General features: G+C 41.0%; 1 pseudogene; it reads right to left on the reverse strand.

Moving 5' to 3' along the window:
- Positions 1-1,596: 1,596 nt before the first annotated feature.
- Positions 1,597-5,085, reverse strand: LOC122745639 (annotated as a pseudogene).
- Between the last annotated feature and the right edge of the window lie 7,373 nt (positions 5,086-12,458).

Consider the following 12,458-nt stretch of genomic DNA (forward strand, 5'->3'; position numbering starts at 1 on the left):
CTTTTCTTCTGAACTCAAGACTCATTTTACCAAATGACTTTAAGATATATAGGTGTTACAACAGCATATGAAACTCAACATATCCAACATAGCCTATTGTTATGGGCCCAGAGTACCCCAGAAGTCCTCTGGGGCACATCAAAGAATCTTCTCCTTGAGAAACTAAACCAGAGGACAGACATGCCTAGAGAGATAAGTGGAACCAGATTGGACTGAGCTAGCTCCACGACCCTCACCTTTCATTCTAGTCTCCCTCAAACCTGGGGCTGCTTCCTTTGTGTCCTGAAGAGATGGCTTGAGAGATCCTCAGCCACCCCTCACCCAACTCCTCCAGCCACCACCAGTGGGGGATGGTCCTCTATCACTAAAGAAACTTTCCACAGGCAGATGGTCACCCCCATCAGTCCTCTTTAAAGTACCTGCCAGGCTCCTGCTCAAGGAGATTCGTATCTCAGAGCCATATGATTTGTGTCATGCCTCTCTCCCCATAAGAAGTCCAAGGATTTCATTCATGGTTTCCCTTCCCTTCCTTTCCCCTTCCTCTAAATAAACTACCATCTTATTCTAACTGCCTTTGTGTGCAAGAGGGTGTAATTCTTTAAAGAGGAATTCCTAAGGACCCCAAACCCTGTACCCCATTTTCCCCATGACACTATCATCCTTTCCCCAAATCTATTCCATTGGACTTTGCTACTTCTATTTACAGTCTAACCATTCATCTAGTCTCTTATGTCTGTAATCCTGCTATTAGTGCTTTCTTTTCTTTGACTTTCTATATACAATTACTAAGTTCTGATTCTACCTCTGTTAAGTGGTAGAATTTAATGGCTGACCCCATCTTGCTATTCTCCCTACTACCACCACCATTAGTACAGACCTCCAAGACTAACTGCCTGGACCAATAGTTCTCAAAGTGTGGTCAGGGGACCCAGGAAATCCCCAAGGTCCTTTTGAGGGATCCACAAGGTCAAAACAATTCTTATAATAATACTGACATTTTCATTTATAATACAGTGAATATTGATAGGTATAACGAACACAAACAAAAGTTCTTTGGGGTCCTCAATAATAATTAAGAGTATAAACAAGTCTAAGATCAAATAGTTTGAGAATTGCCCCCAGTCAATTGTGACAGCCTCCAAATAGTCCCACTCCCACTCTCTTCTCTGTCTCCAATTCCATCTTTCACACTGTTGTCAGAATGACCCTCCTTATATATATGTGTGTGTGTCTGTGTGTGTGTCTGTGTGTGTGTGAGTGTATATATGTATATATGTGTGTATATGTATATACACATACACACACATATATATGTGTGTGTGTATACACACACACACACACATAATGGTGTTACATCTCTGTTTAAAAAATGACAATGACCCCAAACCACCTAACAAATGACATTTAAACTTCTTTGGCTAGAATTCAAAGTCTTCCTCAATCTTGGCAATACCCGATTTGTTTGTTTGGTGTTTTTTTTTTGTTTTCTTTCATTGTTGTCATTGTCATTGTTGTTGTTGTAGTTTTTTTGCCAGATCAAAGAACTTTAATAGAGTGTCAGGGGCCAGGCAGAGCACACATCCAGAGGTGCTGCAGCTATAACTGGAGTTCCAGAAATGACAGCTTCTCCAACAGCTTGACCTTGTATTTCCACTCGAACGTGGCTCTTTCCCTAGGTTCAATCATGTTCCTTTGCTGGAAGCTCTTAAATATGTCCTGAAGAATGCTACCCTCAGGCTTCAGCTTCCTCAAGGAATCTGCCAGCTGGGTACTGAGCTGCACGTCAATGTCCGGAGCCTGGTATTTGGTCCAACCGGGGCATTGGGGTTTCTCATCTTCTGCTGGCCCCTTTAGCCTCCGCCTCTCTCACAGCCAGGCCAGCTCAGCCAGCCCCTGAGTCACCTGCAGCCTCATGCCTCGGAGCTGGAACACCTTGGCGCCTCTTCCTCACCAGCCGCTCTGCTGCCTGCTGGACTTTCAGCTTCTGAGCCTCCTTCTCCTGCCTCCTCTGCTGCTCTGTCTTCTTCTCTAGGCCTGGGGGTCTGTGCACCTGGGAATCCGCATCCCCATCTCCCTCCGGCTCTGCTGGGGTCTCCCCATCCTACTCCTCTAGGAGCCCCTCACACAGCTCCTTGAACGCCTACTCTTTGGTGGGGGCTTCATCCACAGTGGGGAAGACCAGCTGATGGCTGAGTTTCTCTTCCACCTTCTGCCTCTGCAGTTCTACTTCATGGACCTGGAGGAGCAGGGCCTGGTGAGCCTGGAATGAAGGATTATAAAAGCCACCAGAAGATATCACTTCCACAGCCAGGGCACGAGAAGGCCTGATCTGTAGACATTGGGGTCACTTCACTCCCTTCTTCTCTGTCTGTTCCAAGAAGGGGTCCTGTTCAACCAAAGGGCGATCCAGAGGATTGTCCTCGGCCCAGAGGTCATAGAAGGGACGGCTGGTTGTCTCCTCTGCCTCAGAGGGCTTGGTCTTTGGCTTTGGGGGCTGACGCAGCCTTGCCTGGGCCTTCCACACCTCTTGGGGCCAAGTGCTCCCACAAGCGCTGTTTGCATTTCAGCTTCTTCCCATTGGGGATCTGGTGGGTGAGGATGTTCTTTGGGGAAGGTACTTTGGAATGTGATTCTACAACCGGTATGTCCAAAAAGACTTCTTCAGGTCCTGATTTATCTTCAAGTCTTTCTCCTTCGGCCCTGTGTCCACAAAGAAGAGGTTTTCATCCGGAGTGTCTGAGATCAGGCCCCTAGTTATACACTCCTGCAGCCACACGTTCTCCAGAAATGTGTCCACCTCCTGCCTCAGAGATTCCTTGACGAGACGCCAACTCCGCTTCTTCTGAACTGGACCGGAACCCCAGAAACCCCAAATCGCCTGCCATATTGCAAAAGGCCAACCCCCCTGTTTTTAAAGGTTTAGCTGATATTACTTTTGTCTCTGTACCTTACATTTCCCCAATAGGAATCTATTCTTGGCTCCTCAAAAACTTGCTGCACTTTCCTGTTTCTATGCCTTTCCTCATGATGTGCCCTTTGTCTGAAATACCCTGTCTCCTCATCTTTTTACCTGCTAAATTTCTATGAATTCATTAAGGCCTTTCCTCTTGTCTTTCCTGTTGCCCCATCAGTCATAACCTACTTCCTTCAATTTCCTATCATGATTTTTTTCCACTTTTAATTCATGTTTCATACAATGATGTACCTTATAATTGTATTAACATAATATTGCCCTACTGGACTCCATGAAGAGGGAGACTGTGCCTTAAGTAAACTATGTATATTCCCCAGGGCCTAATAACATAATACTTAACATTTGTTTACTGAACAAATACATGGGTAAGGTAGGCAGCACCTTCTTGACCTGCACACAGCTAAGAGGGAAGTCTAGTTCCTTTCCTCTTCCCTCTCAGCCCTTGTTATTCAAACCAGACCCAGTCCAGCTTCACTCTCTTCAGTGCAGAGGAAAAGAAAGAAAGGAAGGGAAATTCAGTGCTTGGCAAAAAGTAATTAAATATTTGATGGACTTAGGGAATAGGGGCCAGGAATGGGCAAGTCAAATGTTTACCAGAGGCAGAGGCCAGTCCTAGCCATGGTAGGGAACTCAAATGTAGAGAAAGTAGAAGCCATCTCAGGAGCTCTTCATTCTGGTATCCTAGACTATGGTCCAAAAACCCACATCCTGCACCAATGTCTATCAAGCTAGCCATTCACATCTTACATCCATTTTTCTTTTCCAAACCTACTAAAGGGAGAGATGAGGAAACCACCTATGGTTCCAAGACCTCTTGTTTCTTGCTATAGTGCTTAGGCTGCATTACAACCTTTTAACAGCATTATTTATTCCTTTTGGAAATCACTAGGAGTAGCAATGAATGCATACGATAGGTCTGTGTTATAAAATTTATCAAACATCTCCAGAAAAATACCCTGTTAGGGTAGACATTGGAACAGATGCCTCTCTATCCTTGCAATAGTCACCAATTACTATGATGAGTCCCTTCCTTCTGGGGGTAGAAACAGGATTACTATTACCTGCTAATACAGGGTAACACATTCAACAAACACTGAACACTTACTTAAAATCATACGATTTAGATCTAGAAGGGGACTTAAAGATAATCTATTCCAATGGTTCTCCAACTTTTTTGGTCTCTGGACACTTTAACAGTATTAAAAAATTGAGGAGCCACCCCCAAATTTTTGTTTTTCTGGGTTACATCTATCAATATTTACCATATTAGAAGTTAAAAATCTTAGTATATTATCAAAAATAATTCTGACTTCATGGACCTCCTGAAAGTGTGTCTGGGAGTTTCACAGATCACATTTTGAGAGCCAATGTTCTAGTATAACTCTCTAAACTGTAAAATTAAATTTGACTAAACTGCATGTTTTTGAGGCAAAGTGATTTGTTTAATTTGTCAAGCAGAGCTGGCATTCAAATTCAAATCCAGTGCTCTTCCATTGCCTTTGAACAGGGGCCTCAAGACTGGATGGGATTTCTACAAGTGGGTACTGGGGAGCAATTTTTTTTCAATTAAACAAATATTAAGTGTTATGTGCCAGCCACTGTAATTAGGAAGAATGGTGCACACAAAGACATGGAGATTGGAAAATCTGTTTGTGCAATGAGGATTAAGTCAATTGGGTTGGAAAGAAGGGTTTGAGTGGGGCATAAAGCTGTTATGGTAAGGTGCCACCAATTTGCTGAGGGCCTTGGATACCAGGCTTAAGAATTTGTTTTTGAATGTACTAGGACGTCATTGAAGGTTTCATGCCTGGCAATACCAGGGCCATTTTAAGAAGACCCAAGAAGCCTTGGGCTGGAGAGAGACTAGAAGCCAGGAACCCCCTTAGGCTCCCACAGACACCTGGGGGAAGGCCCTTCTCAAGCACATATCACGGCCTCAGCTGACCATTGAAACTCTCAGGGCCCCTCCTGTCTCGGCCCAATAACCAAAGGCTTCCCCGATCCAGTGAACCCAGAAGACACACAAGTGAAGTATGGAGGGAAGAGTGAAGAGTTGAATCAGACCCTAAGGGCGGCCGTCTGCGACCTAGGCCTGGAAGCAGCAGTGCCATCACTATAGACGTTAGGACGCTTAGAGATCATCAGGCCCACCCTCACCCTTTGTCAAATACCCGGAAACTGCGGCGGAAGAGCAAGGACTCTCTATTCCCCGCCCCTCCTCTTCCTCTGCCCCAGACTTTCCCTTGGCTATCCTCCGCCCCTCCGCCCCTCCGGCCTGACACCGCCCCTGGGAGGGAGGTCGACGACGCATACAGGAAGTATCGCCCACGCAGCCGGCGCCCGCCTGGAGCCGCTCTAGGCTTCCTGGATGACTCTCGTCTTGGCGGTTCGGGTTCCCTTTGCCTCCTTTCTGCTGGAAGATAGGGTCGGGCCGGGGGCATTTTGGAGGCATGGACCTGTGCTTGAGTGCGCCTTCTCCCAACTGTCACTAGCTGGGTGACCCTGAACACGCTGCTTCTCCCAGGATCGAGCCTCCTTTTCTGTAAAATGGGGACCGTAATAGTGGTGCCGAAAGACAGGGCTCACTTGTCTCCTCCAGCCTGCCTGCCCGCGGTCCTCAAGGGTGGCTATGCTCCTACCCCCGCCTATCCTCCCGGTCCCACCTTGTGACCTACAGGGGAATTTGCCTCACTTTGCTAAGCCTGGTTTTTAAAAGGGGGGTTTATTTCTTTTAGAGAGAAAGTCTAAGGAGTGGGGCTAAAAAATATGACAACAGTAGGAAGGCTAAAAAGAGTCAGACAGGCAGAACCACTCAGAAATTTAACCTATCCAATTTGTTACATAACTTAAAAAGGAAAAGTGACATAACATTCAGGTTAACATACAATCCCCTCCTTCCGTTCTACGAGGAATATTGAAATACTTATTTCATGTTTGATAAATTCAGAATTTAAAAAAATTAAAAATGAGAAACTTCCTTTTTAAAATAAAGAGAAAGGTGCTACTCGCTCTATGGGATTAGGATTAGCATGATGTTTGTTTGAAACTGCAGAAATACACCACCACCAAGCCCCCCTTCTTATTAACCACTTTGGAAAAGGTGTATTGTCAACACAGGGAAAGTGAGAATAAATTGTCCTTGCATTCGAGGCAATTAGAGGAAAAGGTAAATGAACTTTTGATCTTTAAATCATGTGTCGAGGAAGAAGGAATATTTAAAGGATTTGTTAATTAACCAGCGCAGAAGTCAATGTAATGGAGGCAGGGGATTACAGGATTTCAGATGGAAAGCAGGCTCTGTACCCAATGATTTCTCTAGAGAATTCCTTAAACCCAGAATAAATTAGTATTATAAAAGAGGAAACTATAAATGGGGGTAATCACGAATGAGAATTAGAGTAGATGGTAAAGGAGCCTCAGGTTTCCCTTGTGGAGTCAACCTCCACCCTACTACTCTATTTCCACGTCTTCTTCTAGGGGAAGTAAGAGGCTGGACAGGCTTTTAAGGAATTTGGGTGCCTGCAAGAGAAAATTAAACAGTCATCCTATGAATTCTCAGAACAGTGAATTTAATAAAAGTATGGACTAATGGGGGGTGGTGATTAAGAGTATTTATTCTACTACTAGGAGGTCATCTGCTATGAGATGTTGCAGAAGATTCGCTCTTGCAAACTCATTTTAATCAACTGGAGGCTCCAATTGCTTTTGTCTCTTTTCATATGTATGAAAGTCAGAGTTCTGTCTATGGATGCACAAAGATGTCAGTTTCTTGATGAAGGACAAGAAGGAAAGAGATGACTTTTTTTTTCTTAAAGAGAAGGGATTGGTGGATTGGACTTCAATGTGTCTCCTCAGAATCTTTACCACCAAGCCACTATCCACACCTGTGCAACTTGAAATTTGAGGAGACTGGGGGCAACTCCAGCAGCTGCTCTGGCAAATAGGGCTGTCCACACAAATAAGCATCTAGGTATTGTATGAGATGATTATGGATTTGAGTCAGATTAAACTCTGGGAATGGGGTCTGGAAGATACCCAGCCCCACCCCAGTATAGTTAGTTTAAAAGTTTATTGCTTGACAAATTCTCACTGTCTGCTTTAATTTTTATTGCCAATTAACAGTATTTTTACTTCTGCTCAGTCTCCCCACTTGTCAGCTACATATTAGTTTTGTCTGCAATCCATCATGTGTCAGAACCCCAGTCCCTGTTGAGTGGGTCGGGGAGTTTGCCCACCAATTCAATAATGGGGACTCAAGAAGAAAGGACAGGGCTCAGCACAGGATGTAGCAATTGAGTTGAGACCAGATGTTAAGTGACATGTCTCTTTTTCTCAGAGCAGAATCCCCTTGACCCTAGGGGTCCCAACAATGTGTTATTCTTTTATTCTTTATTCTATTTCTTTGATTTCCCAACATAGCCGAAGATAAATTTTAACCCTGTCATCCTTCTAAAATTAACACGACTACAAAACAATGCTAAAACACCTGAGTGACTTCCTGTTATTCAAGTTGAATATCTTTAGAGATGGGGGCCTGGAGAGGGGAGTCAGTGGGAACTGTGAGATCTGAAACATCTGTCACTCCCCCGTTCCCTCTTCCTTTGGTTTGACCTTGTTCCCCCTCCCCTTTTCCCCCTTGTTCCTGGAACACATATGCATGTCTCCATACATTGATCACAAGCTAAACACGCACCCTGGGTGAGACAGGATTGGATGTTAGATTGTGAGCTTGCCCTAGTGTGCATGGGGACTTCCCCTCTGACCAACATTCCTATAAAAGGTCAAGGCATGTATTAGCTATCGAGGCTCAGGCATTGAGTTTGCCCGTTCCTGCAGGAATGTAATAAATCTGTCTCTGCTTGACTTGGTGGTCTCCTCGAGTTATTTGGGTAAACTGAGGCAGTTTGCCCCAAACAGTATGGTGAGAGGAGGCATGTCTATCACTATGTTAGCTGGGCAGAAGGCAATCATACTTTATGCTGTAAGAAGCTCTGGATAAGATTTTTAAAAATTCTGGAGCTAATTTCATAATGTAAGAATCTTTATCTCCCATCTATAGATAGAAATCTATACCTTAAGTATAGTTGAAACCATTAATTTCATGCTATATACAAACTACCATAAAAGCACATTTTGGGACTTCTGGCTATAAACTTTTAAAAGACTATCTTTTTAGCTCAGGCAACACCACAAATAAAACATTGTAGGTGAGTTGTAATATTCCTTGTAGTAGCTCAGAACAATTTCAATGTCCCTTCAAAGTTTTGTTGTTGTTTTAAATAAAAAGCAGTGCTACAGGGGCAGCTAGGTGGTGCGGTGGATAAAGCACCGGCCCTGGATTCAGGAGTACCTGAGTTCAAATCCAACCTCAGACACTTGACACTTACTAGCTGTGTGACCCTGGGCAAGTCACTTAACCTCAATTGTCTCAAAAAAAATTAAAAAAAAAAAAAGGCAGTGCTACAGAACAGATCTGGGATACTTTACATATATTCAGTTACCTAAACAAATATAACTTTTCTTTTTATTTGTAATACTGTGTTAGAACTATTGGATCACATGCTTTCTTTTTGAAGTGCATTTTTAGCCATGGGTTTGTACCACATAACAGCCATTTTGGTATTATTGTTCATAACATTCTCAATATATCATGGAATTTTTTAATTTTTTAAAACAAAAGAAGTTTTGGGTATGGTGTTTAAAATATGATATGGATAATGATATTAGGACTGCTTCAATATAAGGAAAACTATAAACATAATAGCCCATGTTAATAACAAAAACAGTAAAAATTACATTATGATGTCAATAGATGCTGAAATCACTAGACAAAATTCAACACCTCTATCCATTAAATACTAGAAAGCATAGGGATGGACTTTTCCTTAAAATGATAAGTATAATCGCTCTAAATCTAAGAGCCAGAATTATATGTGATGGTTATACACTAGAGGCCTTTCCAGTAAGATCATCAGGGCAAAGAAGTCCATTATTACTATATTATTTAACTAGAAATTTACCTAGAAATGCTACCTATAACAATAAGACAAGAAAAAGAAATTAAAGAAACATAGGTAAAGTGGAAATGATTGCTTTGTGCAGATCATATGATGAACCCTAAGGAGTAAACTAAAATTTAATTTAAACAATAATTTCAGCAAACCAGAAGGTCATAAAACAAATCCCCATAAACCATCAGTATTTCTGAATATTAACTCCCTCCCTCCACAAGCAGGAAAAGATAGAGACATTACATTCAAAATAACTATAAAATATATAAAATATACATAGGCCATAATGAGGGTAAAGGAATAATGTGGGATCCCTTTGTCTCTTCAGGATGGCTTGAAGATTGCAGAGTGAAGGGCCATTCCAAGAGCTAGGAACCAATTTACCAAGCAGAGAGTGCAGTACTGTATTTGATCTCTCAGGCACATCAACACACTGGAGTGAATAGCCCTTCCTAGGTCTGGGAACCAACTTACCAAGGGGAGTTGCAGTGCTGTATCTGACCTGCGAGGCACTTATACTCAACAGAGTGAATAGCCCTTCTCCAGAATGGGAACTCACTTACCAAGGAGAGGTTGCAGTGCTGTATTTGATCACTGAGGCAATCCACAATAGAAGTGAATGACCCTCCCCCAGTTGGACTCATCATCAAAGAAGAACAAGCAAGAAGGAATGGTTCACCTTAATGGGAATACCAATATAGGGGAGGTGAATATGGCCAGGGCTGAGGGAAGAAAGGGGCTCCTTTTTGCCTCTGGATGGATGAAGTACAGGGAGTGGGCCAAGACTGCTGAGCAGGGAGCTACTTCTCCCATTCTCCAAACCCTTCTTCTAACAGGGATTATATAACCTCCATGCCACTTTCAACTCTTAAGATAGGGCCTGATATCTGGTAGGGACTATTCACATATCCAGAACCACCATGATTATGTGGTGGGTCCTAGGAAAAGAGCACCTTCATACCCACTGGAGGCTTCAAGGAGAGGTATCCACAGGATATGGGATATGGTATTCCAAAAGGACCCCCAAATTTCTCTTCTTAGGGGACAGGGGATCAAGGTCTGCAAGAGTTGGGAAAATAACACTTCTAGACTTCAAACTATATTATACAGCAGTAGACATCAAAACTATTTGGTATGAGTAATAAAATAGACAAGCAGATAATGGAACAGAATTATAAGTCTCCTAAACTAAATTCTAATTCTCCTAAACAGGAGAGAATCAGAAGCAATGGAATTCAATAACCCATTATTCAATAAACCAGAAAACATATTTTTAAAAGTGCTCCCAATTTGAAAAAAAAACAAACTGCCAGGAAAACTGGAGAGCAGTCTGGCAGAAATTAGGTTTAGAACTGCACGTTACGCCATTCTAAATAGACACAAGACTTTAATAGTAAAGATCATGCCATAGAAAAAACTGGAAGAGAAATGGATTAAACACCTCTCTTAGCTATGGGTAGGAGATGTATTCCTAACAAAACAAGAGTCAGGGCAATTACAAAAGAAAAAGTAGATAATTTTGATTACATGAAATTGAAAAGCTTCTGCACAAATAACATTAATGCAACTAGGATAAGAAGGGAACTGGTTAAACAAATAGAAAAAACATCTTTGCATCAAATCTCTGTGATAAGTATCTGATGTCTAACATATAGAAACAAATAATAGATAGGTGGATAGATGAATAGATAGGTAGAGTGGTCAAAGATTATGAAAATAGTTCTCAAAAGAATTGCTAATTATAAACAATCATATGAATGAATGCTCCAAATCACTAATAGCAAGAAAAAACTAAAAAAGATAGGAATAATCACTGTTGGAAGCATTGTGGGAAGACAGGAGTTGTGGGAAGAAAACAATGCATTGTTGGAGCTGTGAATCTACAGAACCATTAGAAAGCAATCTGGAATAATGCAAATACAGTGACTAAAATGTTCATACCCTTTAACACAGAGATTCCAATACTATATTTATACCTCTAGGAGGTATTGATAATGATAGAGTACCCATGTTCACCAAAATATTTGTTGGAAAACTGTGATAGGAAATAATTAGAAACTAAATATATTCCAACTGATCAGGGAATGGCTAAATTAATTGTGGTACATGAATGTAACAGAATCTTACTGTGAAGTAAGAAAACAGATGTGATGTATACAGAGTAACATGAAAAGATCTTTATGAACTGATGGACAGGAAAGAGGGTAGAGCAAAGAAAAAAATATACACAATAACTGCAACAATGTAAACAGAATAAACACTGCCTCCCCTACTGCCCTTGAAAATTGAATGTTGATTGTTTTTTAAAGCATGGCCATATGACTCAAAATAAGAGATATGAGAAGACACTGTCCCCACTCCCCTTTCTTGAGGTCAGAGGTCCACAGGTGTTATACAGTACACATGTTTTCAGACTTTTAAAATATAGATCAGTTGTGATTATTTTTTCCTCTTCTTTTTCTGTCTTTAATAATATATTATTTGTTTATGGGATGGTTCTCTGTGAGGAGTACTAGGGAATGATACTGTGGAAAACTATGGATGTAAATCACAAAAGACAACAATAAAAACTCATTTTTTTTAAAAAAAGAAAACAATGTATAAAATACTTGGGCATCTATCTACCAAGACATAAATAGAAACTATACAAATGTAACTACAAAACACTCTACAGAAATAAAGACACACCTACATAATTGAAGACATATTAACTATTCCTAGGCATACTGTGCCAATATAATAAACATGAAAATATACCCAAATTAATTTACTTATTCAGTGTTATACTAATTGAACTATCAAAAAATTACTTTAGAAAGCTAGAAAAAATAATAATGAAATTCATTTGGTTGATCAGTAAGAAAAATAAAGTACACAATATACAAAACCAAATGAACACAAGATAAGGACTCATTATTTAACAAAAATTGATGGTAAAAGTGGAAAGCAGTCTAGCAGAACTTAGAGATGCATATCTCACATCATATCTAAATGGATTCATGACTTAGATATAAAAGGCACTATCATAAGCATATTAGAAGAGTAAGGAAATTATCTTCAATTACTATGGATTGGGAGAGTTCAAGACCAACAAGAGATAGAGAAGATCAAAGAAAATAAAATAGACAATTTCAAATACATCAAATTTAAAAGATTTTGAACAAACAAAACTAAAGTTGGAAGTGAAACAGAAAATCTTTGCAGAAAGTTTCTTTGATAAAAAAGTCTCATGTCCAAAATATATGAGGGATTGGCTCAAACATATAAGAACAAGGGCCAGATGATGAAATAAACCTACCTCCAAAAAATGATACAGAACTAGATATACATTTTCAGACATAGTTAATGTGGGGATTTGTTTACTGACTATGCATATTATTACAAGGGTTCTGTGGTGGGGGTAGAGAATATGAGATAGGAGGGAGAGAGGGAGGGAGGGAGGGAAGAAGGAAGGAAGGAAGGAAGGAAGGAAG

This window comes from Dromiciops gliroides, chromosome 1 (assembly GCF_019393635.1).
Source record: "Dromiciops gliroides isolate mDroGli1 chromosome 1, mDroGli1.pri, whole genome shotgun sequence".
NCBI lineage: Eukaryota > Metazoa > Chordata > Mammalia > Microbiotheria > Microbiotheriidae > Dromiciops > Dromiciops gliroides.